Below are 11,759 nucleotides of genomic sequence, written 5' to 3'. Positions count from 1 at the left end.
AGTGGGGGCAGGGCAGCTGCCCCTGGTGGCTCCATCCTACCTTCTCCTTGTCCCTAATGAACAAGTCTAAAGAGACTTGGCATAAGAATGAGAAAATGAGGCGTACCTCAGGATTCTATACATTAGAGCCCGAAATTTAGCAACCCTAATGTATAGCCATTACACTACCAAAAAAAAAACACAACAGTCACTTTTTTTTCGTGAATTTTGGTAGTACTAGCCATGAATATTCATAACTAAAGCCATTAGTAACGGTGTAGTTACAAATTTTGATCCTGTGACTTCTGTGGCCGTAACTATTGGGTTTTCTCACAAATGGTGTTTGACCATCCAATTGCTCCAAAGTGGGCCCCACATCATGTCTAATTAAACTATATTTATATTTTATTATTTTATTTGATACTGCGTTGTTCAACATCATTTCATTATCTTTTATTTTTATTTGTATATTTATATTTAAAGAAATCATTTCCATTATTATTTGTGTTATATTTGTGTATTATATTTTTCATAATTATAATAATTTCCAATTCTTTTTTATTTTTATTTTTAATTGAAATCCAAATCCCTTACTGAAAACCACATTATAACACTTAAACCAAAATACCCATCACCCAATTATTCGCTGAAATCACAATCAAAGCTGAAAAAATCTGAGTCAAGATCCATATTATATATATATATATATATATCATCCTTCCACAAGAGTTGAAACCTTTAACACAATAATTCAAACCAAGAAACTTAAGAACAAGAAACCAAAAGAAAAAATTTCAGACACAGTCTAGCTACATATGTAGGAAACAAACAAATGTTCTTCAAACACTAAACCAAAGACAAAGACAACAGGATCTAGGCCAACATCGTTTGAACACATGAAGGTTTAGACTGACGGCGTTGACATCGCTGTTGGTTGGGCTTCAACGTGGCTGTCAAAGAGACAATGGATGGAAAGTGACGGAAGGAAGAAGAAGATGGGGAAAAAAATAAAAAAATGAAGGTGTTGGGAGAGATGAGAAATGGGGAGAATAAAAATTACAAAAGAAAGAAAAAAAAGGGGTTGGTTTGGACGCATCTTCACATGCACATGCATGCTCTCACATTTTTTATTATAATATTTATTATTTAGAGTAACTATTACTAATTATATAGAGGGAAAGGAAAAGAGCCTTGGTTAGTGAGAAAGATTCCATCCATATATTTTTATTAACATATCATTGTAAATATTTTATTATGGGAAAGATTATCCTCTTATATTTTATTACATTATTAATATTCATGTGTCAGCTATATCAAAATTTATTATATTTAAATCATTAAACAACAATAATTGTGACTAATTTGGTTAAGAGCGTTGACCACCCATAATTGGCACCAAAATAAATTAGTTACTTAAAAAAATGTGACTATTGCTTCCTTTTTTTGTAGTGTTAAGAGATTGAAGATGCTTTTAGATCCCCAAAGATTTTCCTCTATAAAGTGGTGGATAGAGACCCAATTTGAAAACCACCATTGTGAATGCTCTTAAGTTTGGATCTACTTAACATTAACAATTATAATCAATTAAAGTCTAGAAACGTTTTATTTGACATGATACAAACAGCAGAAAATTAAAAAGAAAGAAAGAAATCTAGAGATTTTCCAAGCTACACCAAATTAAAATATGAATGAGTCTAGCTATGTCCATATATCAAATCAAGATTATTTGATTCCCTTGACATATATGCATATACATTACTTCAATGCTTAAAACAAAGATAAATCAACAGTCAACAGGATTGGCGAAGCTCTGGAGATGGAGGGACTGGTATATCCGTTGTCCCTTCCAACATCAAGATTACGTTCTTCATGAGGGGACGCAGAGCTGGGTCGTCCTGAACACACCACAGCCCCACTTTTACCATTCTTTCTAGTGTCTTCAAATCCACATTTTGTTCGTCATCTTCTACAAGCTTGTATAATTTTCCGGCCTTAAAGCATTTATATGTCCAACTAGAAAGAATCATCTCATCTGGAACTGAAACTTTTAACTCTATGTTTTTTCTGCAGCATAGAGTCTCCAAAAGCACAATACCAAAACTATAGATGTCTGATTTTACTGATATCAGGGCGTTCTTCTGCCATTCAGGTGCCAAGTAACCACTTCTCTGTTCGACTCCGGCAGCTATCTTTGTTTGATCATTTGGCACTAACAGCCTCGCCAAACCGAAATCGGAGTTCTTGGCAGTCCAAGAGTGATCCAGAAGTATGTTTTGGGGTTTCAAATTGCGGTGTATAATATGCACACCGCACTCTTCGTGTAAATAGAGCACCCCTTTAGCCACATCCAACACAATTCCTACCCTTTCTCTCCAGGAAGGGTGCACGGTCCCGTCCTTATTAAAAAGAAGATGTGCAAGCGAGCCACTGCTCATGTATTCATATACAAGAAGCTTTTGGGAGCCTTCGATACAGAAACCAAGCAACGGAACCAAGTTTCTGTGATGAGTCCGTCCAATAGTAGTGATTTCAGCTTTGAATTCCCTCACTCCTTCTTCCACAACTTTCTCGAGCCTTTTAACAGCAACAATTTTGTTGCTAGTTGACAGAGTTCCTTTGTAAACAGCTCCAAAAGTGCCCCTTCCTAACTCTTCCTTGAAGCCATGAGTTGCGTTTTCAAGCTCTGTAAGAAAACGATTGTAAACTGAACAATTCTTCAGCCAATCCCAATTTGGTATGATCCAAAAGCTTCTTGTACCTCTGAAATCGGTGCATGTATATGATGAAAGGAAAAACATACGCATGCAATGGAACCCAGACTCACAGCAAGAATTACAATCAAGCCATGACTATTCTTGGTTTCGTATTTCACCAATGTCGAATTTCCGGCAGCCATTGGATTGTGAAACTGCAGATTGTGTGTTGCATCTACCTTGATGAATCCTTTTGTATCTGGGCTTCTTATACCATATCTAAGTAGTAGCTTGTATTTGTTGCAATTGCCATTAGTATGTAGCGCTGTGAGTTATTTATTATTTTGTTTTATTTTATTAAAATTCAAAACTTATTATTATTGTTATATATTTAACAGTAATGATTATTTATTTTTGAGAGTCATATTTGTTGACCCAATAGATGTGACTTTATAAAAGGGTGTCTGGAGTCTTATAAATAAAGAACTCCTCATTCATAACAGAGTACGAACAATTCTCTGTTTCTCTCATACTCCACGTATCTGAATTACACTAACTGATTACATCATCTCCATCTCCTACAATTCTCTTTATCTATTTCCTGGGCAATCGATCAACACTTGGCATACCCGTCTGCTGTTGGCGTGCATAACGGACTAGACATCCTGTGAGGCTTTTGGGTTGTATCTTGGAGTTGTAGACACCACCATAATCTGCACGTAGGAAGGCGTCTACGGCTTTAGGACAGCATTTATCGTGCCTCTCTTGGGTTCACAGGCCAGACTTTCTTTCTCCTTTAATCTACCTATTGTTAATTGTGATTATTTTAATTGGACGTATTTAATCTGTTTTATATTTACACAAATCTGCATATATTATTAACAAGCGCTGCCTTACAACTACAGTCTTCCAGGCAAGAGTCGCTACAAACTTGCGGGTTCTTCAATGGCACCACTGAATAAGGATGGTCAATGGGCCATGATATATTGTTGACAGAACCTACCTTGTACCGCAGCCGTGGGTCTTCATTGCCAGTGCAGCCATTGTCACTAGCATTCTGATAGCAGCCTGGAAACATATCAACGGGGTTGATTACAAAACCGGGATAACATTGACACTCAGTTTTGTTCGTCTTTTCCAGGACTGCACAATAACTGTTTAAGCCACAGAAACCTTTGACTTCACACTGGTTAGGAAAATTGGACCAAACAATCGACACCCTTGAGCTGGGGCTCATCACAGAGTAATTGTGCAAGTACAATATGAAAATCCCATCGGCATCCAGCGTTGCACAGTGGATAATAGTTCCGTCATCACGGGCAGGGTATGAGCCAGTTGCCAAGGGATGTGCAGTTTCAGGAATCAAAACGAGAAAACCTGATGCGTTCAGACTGAGCAGTTGTGCGGAACCAACAGTGTTGGAAGACCAATAAGAATTTTCGGGAATGGTTGGGATATTTACCGGGTAAGAAATTAGGTTTCCATCATCCTGCATCTGCAGCGAAAATCGTCCGCTAAAGTGGTTGGATGCAGACACACTAGATACCAAATATGTGCCAGCAGTCAGATTTTGACCCCCCAGTATGGTATCAGTTGGGGAATCAAAGCTCTGCCAAATAACCTTAGAACGACTATCATAGACTACAAAGTTCCATAATCAAGCATAGCAGCTGAACTTGCTGTTGTTGAAAAATCACTGGCAATGGGTACTTGTTCACCTTGCTCAGTTTGAAGAAGCAGACCGTCTCTCGTTAGCCGTAGCATAGAGTTGGAGGAGACAAGCGGATCATCTTGCCGTGCAGTCCAGACGAGTACGCTTTGCTCAGTCTGATTAAGGTCATTAACAAGCCATATCCCAACAGTGAAGCCCTTGCCTTGTCGATAGAAACCAAAGGCAAACCGGCCAGAAGGTGAGAGCCATGAACTCAGGTTAGAATCCGGGGATAGAGAGGAACCCAATTTGATGACATGGGACTCATTTCTTGCAGCCTGTACAATAATATTATCATTGATCAAGATAATTAAAGCAAAGAGTAAGAACAGAGCTGCCGGTACATAAGCCATGTAGATGAGAGCAAGAGAGAGAGAGAGAGAGAGAGAGAGAGCCTCTTTGTTTTCGCATTACAATGCCAGGCAAATTAAACAAAACAAGAATAGAAAAATAAATATTAGAGTAATCTATTTTCGTCCCTGCTGATCAGTTAGACTTGACTTACGTGTTGTCTTGTCATTTACGGAAATTACTGAGAGCAACTGGGTCGAACTGTGGAAATTTCCTCCAAATGCATAAATGTAGAAGTCCTACTTGTTATGTAGAAGTGTTGTCATGCGTGTCAAAACGTCATTGGTCAGGAATAGCAAACTAATGATATCCCAATGAATAATTTGATACAGTCAATAATGTTAGTCGATGTTAAGAGCATGTTGAATTGAAGATCAAATTGTATCAATTGCTTAAAAGATCATGGACCTCTCCACTCATTACCCATTTGGTTTTGGTAAGTTCCTCATTTTAGAGAATTGTTTTGGTAGTAACTATTGTTGGAAGTTTGAATGAAATCCAAAACACCTTTGCCCTATATTGGTAGAACAGAGAAAGAGATTGGTCCATGTAAGTGTGGAATGTCCCATGCTTGGTAAATGGGAATGAACCAAGTGGAAGTAATTTGAGCTTCACATGCACTGATAAAAAAGGACTGAGAATAAGAGAAGTAGAGGAAGGAAGAGCCCATAGTAGCAGGGTTGTGCGCAGGAGAGAGAAAAAGAAAGAGATGCCTGGAGAAGAAAAGTTTTATAAGAAAATTTTAAAAAAATCCACATGCCCCAAAAATAATATATTAAAAAAAACTTACTTTTAAGAAAAGTATATATTTAAAAATAATTTAGTCATAGTCCAATGAAATATACACCAAATTGAGTACAAGTGTTATCCAGCTTAGGACAAACCAAGCCAATCTAAGATAGTCCCATAATTTAGCCTAGTCTATGACAGTCCGCCGTATCAAACGATCCCTAAAGGGATATGTTGATTGATTGTACTAGAAATCCTTCTTATTATATTATTTTAATTTGGAAAAGGAAAAAAAAACCACATATGAAAGTCAGACTGCATGAGTATTATTTTTGTTGCTCCTCTTAGTAATAGCTAGAGGTATCACCTTAGTTAGCTTCAGTGGCGGAGCTAAGAATTGATGTTAGAGTAGGGATGGCAAAAATCCCCGTCGGGCTGGGTCTCCGCCCTAATGGGGAAATTTCAGGACAAACGGGATCAGTGCACGGGATCCTCGATCTTAAAAATCCCGCTAGGTGCGGGCGGATTGTATTAGCATTCCTGCCATCTCGTCCCCGAACCTGGCTCGATATTTATAAGATTAATTTTAAATTAATACATATATAATTTAATATAAATGACAGGACCCAACCAAATTTCACTTTGGAATTCGAGCCAAACCATGTGCTTGATCGACACCTGGAGGTTGCCGAGCACAATGACCTAATTGCCCTTCTTGAGTAAACTTTAACCTTCTTTGCAAGTTGACTTCACAAAATTCGGCAGAGTCTCCCCTATAATTTGTTCATTCCCCAAAACTTACACCTATCAAAACAAGCATAAACATACAACCCACAACCAGTATGCAAAAATTTACAACCAACAGTAAAGTTCGAGTCTAAGGGCAATATCAGAGCATCTATACAGATTAGTTTAAAAAGAAAGAAACATTTGAGGGCCACAAACCCTACATCAAGTCGAGGAGGTACAGGAAGAGGAAATTGCCCTATGGTGGCTTTCAGATGCACGTCTACTGCCTGGAGGCGTAAAACATTCAAAAGGTGAGTGGACCCAAAAACAATGTTTAGAAAATAGATAAGAGTATACTAACCCCACTGTAAAAATAGTTATACAAAACTAAATCATTTTCCTTATCATACACGTACTGAAATCAATGCATTCGAATATTTATATATGTAAGCCACTCATACTCATGGTCAACATATGTCTTAAAGCATTGATAACAATTTAAACTACCACCTAGGTGTACCCCTTTCATTTCACAATTCCTGATATCCATCAATTCCTTGTATCACCAGAGGTGACACGCTCTCGTAGGTCTCGATGACACAAGGCCAACTCGAGCCGCAAACACGGAGGATTCAAGGGACATAAGTCAGCATGATCTGCATATCTCGCTCTGCACGAGTCCGGGTACCATAGAACTCATGGGGCAACTGTCAAGCATGCTGACTAAACCGAAGGCAACCAATAAAATCCAAAGGCAACATATTTACTGAAGGCAACCTGGATGTCTGTGGACATCGTCATATCCGAAGGCAACATCTTAATCTCTGGGTACCTCAGGTGGCTTAAGATAACATAAAATTTTCGAAAGATCTGATAAATAATTGAATTTCTGTTAAATCTAGAACTCTGTTGCCATTTATCTAATATTAAGCTAGAACTTCCTTTTTCCTATATCCATAAAGGATATCTTACTCGGCAACATGTGAATTAAAACATTTAAAGGCACATATCAAATCATGAAAACACTAATATTTGAATGATACTTATTCAAGATCAAATACTGTAATTGAATTTCATAAATTCATTTATGAAAGCAAAGAGTCCACTTACAGCTGATCTGAGCTCACTGGACCTTTTGAAGGTCCCTCCTGCGGGTCAACTGGTGCCCGAGTGCCTGATTCAATTACCATAATGATATATTAATATACTTACTCAATAAAATAATATTAACACAAAAACCCTGACCCCTGGCTCCTAGAAATGCTTCCATCAAATTAAAGTTATTCCTATGCCCACATTTACGTCCCTTTAAACCTAGGATGGACGTCCCGTGAGTCTGGTCTAGATCGGACGGTTGGATTGTTCACGATCACACGATTGGATAATTATAGTAAACCTAACCCTAGGGTTCGCGATTTCGGAGTATCCGGAACTCCAATTCAAGATCCGTTGAATCCTAAACGATCATGGAATTGTCTAGATCAACATATCTGAAAAGGAGTACGATCCAATGGCTCAACTGTATTGAACCCAGAAATCACAAGTTATGCGAGATCTGATCGGGGTTCAAACGTTGTCCGAATTAAGATCCGCAAATTCCTACACGCTCGTGACAACACGAGGATCATTCTAAGACTGAATGTGGTCCCCACCAAATCCCACGCGCAGCCACACTCGCCGGCAGCGCGTGGGTGGCTTGATCAATTCCGATGGCAGGAGAACTTCAAAATTGTTAGCCCAACTTCCTACCCTAGGTTCACAACACAATTTGGAGCCATTTTTGTTCTTCGTCCTACCCCAAAAAACTGGCCGGAAGTGGCCGGAAATGCACCCTCAAAATCGGCTAAAACCTAGATCGAAAATCAAGGTATCTACACTAGAAATTGATGAAAACCTACCCAACCAGCAGCTAAGTCATGAAAAATAGGTAAGAAACCATACCTTGATCATCTGATTTGGTGGCTGGTGGATGGAGAAATCGCTTGAGAAAATGATAGGACTCTATCTTTCAACCTTAGACATCAACCAAGAACAGAGAGAACTCAAAGAACGTTTTCTATATATTTCTCAACAACCCGTACAATGTTTCCCCCAATTGGTAATAAAGCCACCTCCAAGGATACAACAGTAATTGTAATAGATTCCCCAACTAAAACTTGACACGTGGCTAACTAACCATCTAAAACTGTTTTACAGTTTTGGCTCCAACTCCTAATTCTTATCATTACCCTTCCCTTTGAAGCTAAGTTTACAAGCATTGAAAACTTATTAGAATAAAAACAGAGTTGCTATAGCAAATGCAACATGATTCATCTGGAATTGAAAACAGCTTCAACCTAGGCAATGAAATCTGGAAATCTAACCTTGAGGTCATGGTAGTCCTCCCATGTGGCATCCTTTAGTATGTGACCCTTCCAATGCACTAAGACACCCACCCCTGCAGAATTACCACGTTTGACTAACTTCATTTCCAAAATAGCTAGTGCCTCATCTTGCACAATACCATCTTCAGTAATTCGAGGTAATGTTAATGAAGGAGTCATGTGAGTTCCCAAATGCTTCTTCAAACAAGACACATGAAATAGGGGTGGATCTTACAACCAGTAGGCAATTGGAGTTTGTAAGCCACTGGTCCCAACTTCTCCAGTATCTCATAAGGTCCATAAAATTTGGGCAAAATTTTATGGTATGAGTGGGCAGCCAAGGACTGTAACCGATAAAGTACCAATCGCAAATGCACCTATCCCCAACCTGAAATTCCCTTTCGGAGCGATGTTTATCAGCTTGAGTCTTCATTCGATTCTATGCCATAAGGGGATTAGATTTCAGCAAGGTCAACATTCTGTCTCTGGCAGCCAAACTTCTGTCAACATTGGCGAATCTTGTAGTGTTTGGCTCATATGGTGTAACCGTGGGTGGGGGCTGACCATAAACTACTTCAAATGGGGATAACTTGGTTGCTGTATGATAGGCGGTATTATAGCTAAATTCTGCCCAAGATAACTAAAGCAACCATTTTTTGGGTTGAGCTGTAGCAAAGCACCTCACATAGGTCTCCAAACACCGATTAACCACTTCAGTTTGGCCATCCTTCTGTGGATGGTAACCATAGCTCATTCGTAAGACGACATCATGCAATTTGAAGAATTTTTTCTAGAAGTCACTAAAAATATTGGATCCCTGTCACAAACAATGGAGCTAGGCATACCATGTAACTTAAACACATGGTCCACAAAGAGCTGAGCAATGGTAGCAGCTGAATAAGGATGGGATAAAGCAATGAAATGGGCATACTTGCTCAGACCATCAACTACTACAAAAATGACAGATTTCCCTTGGCAAGGAGGTAATCCAACAATAAAATCCATTGAGATATCAGTCCACACCTTATCTGGTATAGGCAGGGGTTGCAATAATCCAGCAGGAGTCATAGTTTCATACTTATGTTGTTGATAGGTGTGACATTTAGCTACCATTTTCTGCACATCATGTTTCATACCTGGCCAATAAAAACTTCGAGAAAGTCTTTGTTAAGTCTTCAAGAACCCAGCATGACCAGCCGTTGGAACTGAGTGATGAGCAGCAAAAACTTTGGTCCTCCAAACCAAATCAGGACTGAGGACTATTCTGGAGTTATATTTAAGGAGACCATTGTCAATGTGAAATTTGAGTAAATGATTTGTTGTAGAAAAAGATGGTGGAGGAGGTGATTGTGTAGGACCAGCAACAGCTATAACTTGTTGTTTTTTACTAAGAATCCAAGGATCACCCTCACTGTATCATCGTAAATCATCCATCCAACTGTGATAAGGATATGTAATTGCCAAATTCTCAATATACTGCCCAGAAACATCAGCTCCAATGGGCAAGTTGTTCATGGCAAAGACTTGAACTTGGTCAGTAGAAGAGCTGTGACTGATAGGAAATCTAGACAAAGCATCAACTACTTTATTATCACTCCCTTGCCTATAGTGGATCTCATAATCATAGCCCAAAAGCTTGGTGACCCGTTTTTGCTGAAAAGAAGTGTGAGCGTTATGATTGAGAAAATATTTAAGACAATGGTGATCTGTCTTAATGATAAAGTGTCTTCCTTGTAAGTAATGATGCCACTTCGTGATGGCATGAACAATTGCCATCATTTCCCTCTCGTAAGTAGAAAGGGTTTGGTTTCTAGGACCAAGAGTCTTGCTGGTAGAAGCAATAAGCTTGCCTTCTGTTGTAACACAGCTCCTATACCAGATCCAGAAGCATCACTCTCAATATGATTAAAGGTTTTGTCAAATCCGGCAAGGCGAGAACCCTAGGAGATAACATGAGTTCCTTGTGTTTGTGAAAGGCAGCAGTAGCCTATGGAGTCCACAAAAATCCATCCTTCTTGGTTAATTGCGTCAAAGGGAAACTTTCCCTACTATAGTGAGGAATAAATTTGCAATAATAGCTTGTGAGACCAAAAAATCCTCTCAAACTTTTAACAGAAGTAGGTACAGGGCAATTAGCAACTGCATTTAATTTGGAAGGATTAGCTGAAACTCCTTGCCTAGAGACGATGTGGCTGAAATATTCAATAGTAGAAACCCCAAAGGCACACTTGGACATCTTGACAAAAAGTTGATGATGCTTCAAAATTTCCAAAACAGTATGTAAATGCCTCAAATGACCTGACCATGAAGTACTGTAAATAAGAATATCATCAAAAAATACCAAGACAGACTTCTGTAAACAATTTCGGAAAATCTCATTCATCAAATCTTGAAATGTGGCAGGAGCATTTGTCAAACCAAAGGGCATAACAAGGAATTCATAATGTCCATCGTGAGTCTGAAAAGTTGTCTTTTCAATATCTTATGGATGAACTCTACTCTAATGATAGCCACTCCTCAAGTCCAACTTGGAAAAATACTTTGCCCCATGCAATTCATCCAACAGATCATCAATAAGTGGAATTGGATATTTATCCTTTATAGTTAACTTGTTTAACTGTCTGTAATCCATGCACATTCTCCATGTGCTATCCTTCTTCTTGACCAACAAAACAGGAGAAGAAAAAGGACTATGACTGTTCCTTATAAATCCAGAGTCCAGCAGCTCTTTGACACACTTTTCAATTTCTGATTTTTGAAATGGTCCATAAGCATAGGATCTAATGCTTGGTGGTTTACAACTAGAAATCAGTGGGATCCGATGATCATGTTCTCTCACAGAAGGTAGAGTAGTTGGGGTGCCAAAGACAGCAGAAAAAGAATCCAACAAGGCGTGTAATTCATGCTGTTGTGTTGAGGATAAATCATCCACAGGTTTGGCAATATTTTCACATTCTATAGCACAAAGAATCACACCATAACAACTTGAATGCAACAACTTGTCCATCTAATGACAAGAAATAGGCTATGGAGGCTGAGGCTTAGAACTGGACAAACAAATTTGCTCATTCCCATGCCAAAACTTCATAGTTAATCTCAAAGTCCCACAAGATTGGACCAAGAGTTCTCAACCATTGAACCCCTAACACAATGTCACAGCCTCCCAATGGCAAAGCAAACATATCGGAGGTATATAGATAAGTC

At 38.8% G+C, this 11,759-nt stretch overlaps 1 pseudogene; it reads right to left on the bottom strand.

The window, feature by feature from the left end:
• Positions 1–1,656: 1,656 nt before the first annotated feature.
• Positions 1,657–9,623, bottom strand: LOC103331257 (G-type lectin S-receptor-like serine/threonine-protein kinase LECRK2; annotated as a pseudogene).
• Between the last annotated feature and the right edge of the window lie 2,136 nt (positions 9,624–11,759).

The sequence above is a fragment of the Prunus mume genome, linkage group LG1 (assembly GCF_029339155.1).
Source record: "Prunus mume cultivar Tortuosa linkage group LG1, ASM2933915v1, whole genome shotgun sequence".
NCBI lineage: Eukaryota > Viridiplantae > Streptophyta > Magnoliopsida > Rosales > Rosaceae > Prunus > Prunus mume.
This window is presented reverse-complemented; position numbering and strand designations above follow the sequence as displayed.